General features: G+C 41.1%; 1 protein-coding gene across 2 annotated transcripts in view; it reads right to left on the reverse strand.

Annotated features, from left to right (window-relative positions):
* GPD2 (glycerol-3-phosphate dehydrogenase 2) overlaps window positions 1–8,231 on the reverse strand; it is a 143,834-nt gene extending 135,603 nt beyond the window's left edge. For both annotated transcript variants that reach the window (XR_003906664.1, XM_029934551.1), the window contains exon 1: window positions 8,093–8,231. The gene's annotated coding sequence lies outside the window, so the exon portion shown is untranslated. The remainder of the gene's footprint in view (window positions 1–8,092) is intronic.
* Between the last annotated feature and the right edge of the window lie 62 nt (window positions 8,232–8,293).

Raw genomic sequence — 8,293 nt, forward strand, 5'->3', positions numbered from 1 at the left:
GTTGTGACAGGTATCAATTATCCATTAGATACTGAATCAATTTTTCTTAAGCACTACTAACTGCTTGCTTTTCTTGAAGCTAGATCATTCTGAAAATTTCCTGTTAGACCTATGAGTGCGAACATATGGTTTCTGTCCTTCTCTGCCTGACTTATTTAACTTAGCATGACACTCTCAAGGTCCATCCACTTTCCTACAAATGGCCATATGTCATTCCCTCTCATTGCCATGTAGTACTCCATTGTGTATATATACCACATCTTCAATTGCCACTTCAGATAGCTGTGAAATTAGGTGATTAACTAGTTGGTACCTAACCTTCTAATTTCTGTATAAGTCTAATTACATGAAATAGAAGTGGGGGTTTTGATTTTTTACTTTGCTTTTCTGTTTGGCATATCATTGAAACTACTGTATTGTAAATGACGGAAAATAATTGCATATGTTAAAAAAATAAATTGTATAAAAAAATAAATAAATGTTTGGGAGAAAAAAAAGATTATGATCTGATAAAGAAATAAACATCTGTTGTGCTTCTATCTACTTTCAGATCCTTCCAACAGTTTAGTTTTCCCTAACCACCACCAATTATCTGATTAAAAGAATGCACAGGTTGGGTAAAAGGCTCAAAGAAAATGCTGACGTTTGGTAAAACCATGGCAGGAAAAGGGAAAAGGTGTGGTCTAAAAACAGGTAACAGAACCGCCTCATGGCAAAAGCTGGAGAACAGGAATTTGTATGGTTCTCCAATTTGCATGACTGTGCTCATTTTCCCAGTATTGGTCACAAACCCAGGTGCAGGAGTGGGAAAGGCACAGTAGTACCAAGTTGTGGCTGTTTCCACATCCACTAACACTACGAAAGATGTTAATGATGTCATGGGTTCCTAGAAATCAGATCAAAAGAAATATTACTTTAGGCAGACCTATGATGCTATGTGTTCAATGTCTGAACAAGTTCAGCATTGCTGGTGAAAACTGCTGAATCACAGGGCAAAATATTAGGAAGTGGAAAGTGTTAAAAGGTCAAGTTCAACGAGTCAAGCAGCAACATCCAAAGTAGCAAAAAGCAAGAAATACATTACAGAAATACCAGAAGGCTTATCCCTGGGTTCCACTATTTCTTTATAACGTTTTCAAGAGACTTTCGGTCATACCAGAAAATGACTATGTGGTTTTGGGTGGGTCACTTTAAGTTCTCTGGAACTGTGTTTCCTCACTCATCTAAAAGAGTTCACTGTTGCTATATGAAATAATGCAAAGTGCTTAGCTCAGAACCTAGAAATGATTCCTCAATAAATGATATTTACCATTACTACTTATTATTCATAGCAAAAAGACAGGGTTGGGTTATCTCTCACCCTTTTCCTGTTTTATAATTCCATATCTATGTTTCTTTAGATAAATATCCCAGCTACTTAGTGGTGCAGTAGGATGAGGGGAAGGGGTTGATAGTAGCAAACACGATGGAAGAAGGAAGTGAAAGAACACATATTGCAATAAATCCTATGAGGAGAAGCCAGGGGCCGGGATGCAAAGAGCACAGCATCCTCACATGTGAGTGTTATGCTAAAGGTCAATACAAATACAGCCAGAAGGGCTGGGAGTAAGGAGAGCCCAAATTCAGAGAAGAGCCAAAGTTAGGTCAAGGGTCCTGCAGTGAACAGCATCGACTGGCCAAGACTGGTGTTACCTTAGACGAGAGTACTAAGACACTATGCTTTTATGGGCTTTAAATTCAAGCAGCCCACCTCCTTTCACAGAGGAAGAAACTGAAAGGGGCAGAAAGTGACCAAAGTCACACTGAAGTGGTTCAAGAGTGATTTCAGGAATGCTCAGGTAAACATGACTCCCCAAAGGTTCCTTCCCCCAGCTTACATAAATGGTACTCAGTGTTTTGTCTCTTTAGAATCCAGAGACTTTTGATGAGGTGACAAGTTAATTTTATCAGTTATCTTTTTGTAAATTAATTTTCCAGCTTCTTTTCTAAGAGACTAGATTAGGTGGGCAGGCAGGAGAGAAGGGAGAGAGTGATAAAAGAAGAGAGCCTTCAGTGGATACTAAACAACCTCCTTTGCAGATTTCTCCACTCATTTTCTTTAGGGATTGCTTTCTTAACTTCGGTTCACCTGGAGTGATTTCCTTTCCTCCTCCTACGTACAGTATTTTTGGATATCAAAAGTGCCAAGTATGTTAAAAAAAAAAAATAGGAGGCCTGAAAAAGAGAAAGTCTAAACTCTCTAGTTTAACTGATTATCTGAAATGTACCTACCTGTGTTATCTGCTGTCCAATCATATCCAACCCATTTCTATCACATGTTTCCTGAGTAACTCAAGGATGAGTGCATTATATAAGGCGATCATTTATTTAACAACTATTTAGTAGGCATTCTCCGCGTGCAAGGTACTGGGGCTGGGCCTGTGAAGTCTATAAAATGGTGTAAGATCCAGCCCTGGGTCTGCAAGATCTGCAGAAAAGGTAATGATACACTTTCAAATCATTAGCTAATACAGGAGAAAATAGGAGACTTAAGGGTGCCACAAAAATAAGCAGTTGCAGGATTTACATAATGTGCAAAACATCTGACCAAGGAAGCAAGAGAAAGCACCATGAACCTGGGAGCCAATGGTCAGGACATTCGAGAATTGGTAGGATTTCAAAATGGTGAAGTACAGAGAAAGCATTCGGAGAGGGGCAACAACAGAAATAAGACAGATTTAGGCAATTCCAAGGAGTCCATAGTGGCTGGATCACAGGGACGGTAAGGATACAAACTTAATATTGGAACATGTCTAGAGAGGTCTATGCATTCAAAGACAAATATTTGAAATCCGACCCAATAGGTCAGAATAACCCATGGAAGAGTAGAGCAGGAAGTGATGGGATCAAAGCAGTCTTGACATTACCACAAGGAGACAAACATCCTTCCTTTATCCAGTTTCAATAAAAGGAAAAGGGCTTTTAAGAACCTAATGCCCTAAGCTATATTATTTTCATCACTTTTCAAATACATTTAGAAGTGTGTTGTGACGTATTAAAATATTAGTGGTATAAAATTTTAGCTAAAATTTTCCTAAAATGTTTACTTTGAACAGAAACTTTTGTTCCTTTTCTTACAGCCATCTGGCCTTGGCAGCCATTTGTGGATACAAGGTAAGTACGCAAGCTTTCTAAGCCTAAGTCACCATGCTGTACTGGAAGGCCATCTCATTTGATAGTAGCAAATTCTAGAAAACTCATTTTCAGAAAACAACTTCTCTGTGTGGTTTGTGGGGTTTGCTTCCCTCTCCAAATTATAAAGCCTTTTTATAGTAGGATATAAGTGGATAATCAAATATGAGCTTCCGCGGAGGACGTAACACTACAGAATATGAAGCGTGAACAATCTAAATTTAAGTCATTGTTTAAAAAGCACCACACTTGAACAGATCTCACTATGGAAAAACAAAGTAAATCAGTAATACTTTCATCTTGCCAGAAAAATAAATAAATGTTCCCAAATAATATTTTAAAATTTGGTTAATAAATATGTCATGAAAAATTTTTAGGTAGGAGGGAAACATTTTCCACTAATTACTTTTCCTGCTAATTTTAGAGAACTGACAAAACCACAGCTTGACCTAATTAAAACCAGAAACCATGTTTTGTCTGCTGCATTCGTCAGAAATCCAATTTCGAAAGAATCAACATAAAAATTTCAACTGAAAATGGGAAGGAAGAGCACAGATAGGACCTAGGAAGAAATATGTTTAACCCAAAGAGGCAGTAGGAACTCCCAACAAAAGATGAAAATCCTGCAAGACAAGAAAAAAACAAACCAAAAAAACCCATGGTCTCATTCATGTCAGGACACAAAATCAGAGTCTGGACAAACTCTGACCACAATCATTACCTAAACATCCTCAGGTATTCAAACCATCGCCTACGGTGTTTCCTTTTCCTGAAAAGTTCCGGAGATCAATCCCTGGTCAGATAATACAGGAAGAGGGCTACTCTGAAGTTGCTAGAGAGGTCTTGGCTTGCAGCCACCTTAGCCCTGGTCTTTCTCATTGAAGTTGGATGTGATCATCTCTCCCTCCTCCTTTTCTTTCCCCCATCATGTCAACAAGGAAATGTACAACACGCCTGTTATTAGCTGCTTCTTCCTCTATGACACAATGTCTGAGTTTTCTTCTTACCTCAAAGGTGATGAATTCTGATGGAACTACCTAAGTATTTGGATGAGCATCTAGAAACACATCAATAATAATCTTCTTGGGGCACCTGGGTGCCTCAGTCAGTTAAGCGTCCAACCTCGGTTCAGGTCATGATCTCAAGGTTCATGAGTTCAAGCCCCGCGTCAGGCTCTGTGCTGACAGCTCAGAGCCTGGAGCCTGCTTTGAATTCTGTGTCTCCCCCTCTCTCTGCCCCTCCCCCATTCATGCTCAGTCTCTCTGTGTCTCTCAAAAGTAAATAAAAAAATTAAATCTTCTACTTTCTCTTCTTCTTCATTTAGTTCCATTCAGTCCTTCCCTATCTCACTAAATAACAATCCTGAAATTAGCCAGTTGCGGGGGTCCCACAACTTATGACCAGTAATTTTCCCTGGAAACACCAGATGAAAAATATACCCCATTATATACAACTGGAAAGAGTAACAGGCAGACCGTGTGATACATGTTTATGCAAGTGGGTTAAATGGGGCAAGAATGAAGAGTTACAATTGCTAACTCCAATCCTAGGCTTTAAAACTTCAGAGATATAGTGAAAAGTACTATTTAGTGCACATACTGAGTTTTACTGTAGGTGTTTAGTACTTCTCCACAGAAAGTTCATTTTTGAAAGCTAAGGATTGTGCTGGCTTTTTAGTTCACTGAAGTACAAAATAGCAAACATCCATAATACAATGATGACCCCTTTTTGCTGTAATCTTCAGGAAACTTTAGGCCTCTCTGTTGCTGAAGTGACATTCTCTTCACCACAAAACTGTCTCAACTACTTGAACCCACATTAACATCTCCCCCCCATAACCACACAGTTAAAGCCAACATTCTCCCAGGGGGTAGAGTGGTATGTCAGAGCTTATGCTGGTCCCTGTTTTACATCCATATATTTTACCTTGTTAAACAAACTCTAACTCTCTCAAAAGCAAAAAGACCATACGTCTTCTTTTTCTAGCACTTGCTGCTATGTAATAATGCTACACAAGCCTATGAAAAACTGCATTCAAGAAGTCAAGAGTTAAATATACAGTTGACGTCTGACCAATGCAGGAATTAGGGATGCCAAGTCCCTGCACAATTGAAAATCCACCCGTAACTTCTGACTTCACCAAACCTTGACTATTAATAGCCTACTGCTGACTAGAAACTTTACTGAAAACATAAAGAGTTGACTAACACATATATTGTATGTTATAGGTAATATATACTGTATTCTTATAATAAAGTAAGCTAGAGGAAAGAAAATGCTATGAAGAAAATTATAAACAAGGGGCACCTGGGTGACTCCATCGGTTAGGCATAGGACTCTTCTGACTCTTGATTTTGGCTCAGATCATGATCTCAAGTCATGGGATCGGGCCCATGTTGGCTCCATGCTAAGCATGCAGGCTGCTTGGCATTCTCTCTCTCCCTCTCTCTCTGCCCCTCTCCCATTCATCCGTGTGTGTGCTCCCTCTTTTTCTCTCTCTCAAAATAAGTAAACTTTTAAAAAAGGAAATCATAAGGAAGAAAAAGTAAATTCACAGTACTATATTGTATTTATTGAAAAAACTGCATAAAAATGGACCTACACCATTCAAACCCAAGTTGTTCAAGGTCAAATGTGTTTTATTTCTGATGCTCTCTCTGAAGTGTTGTTTCTGCACTCAGGACACCCTTGTGCGTTCTGGTGCTGACAAACAGAAAGACTCAGGTTTTGAAACACCTAAGCAGAAACGTCATCACATTAAAAAAAATAAAGAGGAGAAATTGGATGCTTATCTGAAAAATGGGTTCCTTCTGTAAGAAGGGCTTCCCACTAACCACCTTGCCCCTTAAGCACTCACACCACAGTAAAGGACATAATGCCTGCATAATTCATGCACAACCAGCAAGAGCTAAACTATCTATTCTTTGCTCAATTCTTTCCCTTTGGAATACAAAAAGAAAAACATAAGGAGGAAGGAAGCTAATATTTTGAAGTCTATCCCCCAACAGGCACATCACTAGCAATTTTACATAAGTTATATCATATACTATCCACACTATCCCAATGAGACCACTGAGGCTCAGTGAGTTTGAACAGGTTACCTAAGGCCGGAGTCTTGTTTTCCTCTCCCCACCTAAACTGAGCTGGAGTTTGTCCCACAGTTCAGTCACTTGTTGAGAAAATATTTATTGAGAACTTATTAGTGGCTAGTCACCATTCTAAGCACTTAAAGATAGCTATATGTGTGAGGCAGACCAACTCTTTTCTTGGAATTTACATTCTAGTGATGAAAGACAGAAAACAAACAAATAACCCAACAGAATAATTTCAGTTATAATAGTTTGCCAATATGATTTACTTACAATGATAGTCAAATCTCTGTAAATACCTTAAATACCTAAAATGAGATGAAATAGTTTTAAGAACTAAAGGGACAAGGGGTAAAACCCATGACAGTTGGTAACACTGTGGCCTTCTTGCCCATTACCAAGCCCTCAATACATCTTTTAATAAATCAGAGAGAGGGAGGTGCATCTGGGTGGCTGAGTCAGTTAAGCGTCAGACTTGATCTTGGGGTCTATGAGTTTGAGCCCTGTGCTGGGCTCTGTGCTGCACCTCAGAGCCTGGAGCCTGTTGCAGAGTCTGTCTCCCTCTCTCTCTGCCCTTCCCTAGCTTGTGCTCTGTCTCTGTCTCTCAAAAATAAACAAACATTTAAAAAAAATTAAAAAATAAGTCAGAGAGAGGGAAAACAAAGTATAGCTTTAACAATGCTCAGAATTTCTTTACAAAGTGACTGTGTGAGAGAGCAGAATGGATAGCTCCAACAATGTTGTTTGTCAAACTCAAAATGCCTCCTTTTATCCAGTTTTTACTAAGGTAACCCTGCTTTATTTGAAAAGTTGGTTTTTAAACATCCAGAGAGTGTTGTAACTTGCCATATGTCCTTATGAGGAACACCGAAAGACGTTTCAACATCCATAAAGTTCCCCAGGCTGCACATGGTAGCCATTGGGCAATGGCACCCAGCTCTCACTGTAGAACTCAGGGGCCGCAATAGTCAGGAGCAGTCAGGAAGGGCCTCACCCCAGTGTGGCAATTGCCATTAGTCTCCATAGTCCAAAAATACACTGCACATCTCTAAAACTTGAAACATATGCAAAATTCTAACAGTTTTGTTTTAAGTAACAAACGGTGTAAGTCACCCTCCCTTCCCTCACCTAATTATACATGACTATTTATAAGTTGACCAAATTAGCTGCCTCTCATGATATGTATAATGTGATGTGTAATATGGGTTGGCCCTTGCCACTAAGACTGAGAATTTGTGTTTGTAAATTATGTTAAAACCTTCAAGGAAGGCTGTCAGCAAGTGAAGGTAGAAGGCAGTGTAGACACCAACTGCTGAGGGCAGCACTTCATTCACAGGACTCTCTCTGCCTTTCTGCCAAAGCACCCTGAAAATCTATTTTTGCTCAGAGAAGCTACTACGTGCGGAGAGGGGGCTGTTTGAAGTTCATCGGTGTACGCTTTCCATTTCCTCCTAGGACTGTCCCACTCCAGCAGCTAAGGTCCTCAACGGAGCCTCAGCCTCCTTCTAGAATCGTTTCCTCCCATGTTTCAGGAGGGAGCAACAATCCTTCGCAAGAGGGGCGCGACATCCACAAGCCAAAAGTTTGCCGTAAACTTTCAAATAGATACCAACCGTCGCCCAAACTGTATTACACCCCACCGCCCTCGAAAGTGGAAATAGCTAAACCCTACTTGAGAACGAGGCCACCTTCTGCTGTTGGGGAGAAACCCTAAAATCCTTCCCACCCCCCAGCCAGCACCAGAGTCCCGGGGGACTCGCCCGGGTCACAAAGGGAGCGCTCTCCGCCACGACCCTGGGGCGCGGGAAGGGGGTCTCCCCGGAAGCACACACCTGAGATTGATCCTCTCGCGCGAGGGGAGAGCAGGAGCACCCAGGTCCTGCCGGCGGGGCGGAGTCTCTGGCTCCCCCCCCGAATCAGAGACTCGGCCCTGATCCTCCCGCGAGGCGCGCGTGGCTGTCACTCCCAGGCAGCCCCGGCCGGGGTAACCCGACGCGCCCCGCGCCCCCGCCTCCCCGGCGACTTCCTCCTCG

The sequence above is a fragment of the Suricata suricatta genome, chromosome 3 (assembly GCF_006229205.1).
Source record: "Suricata suricatta isolate VVHF042 chromosome 3, meerkat_22Aug2017_6uvM2_HiC, whole genome shotgun sequence".
Lineage (NCBI taxonomy): Eukaryota > Metazoa > Chordata > Mammalia > Carnivora > Herpestidae > Suricata > Suricata suricatta.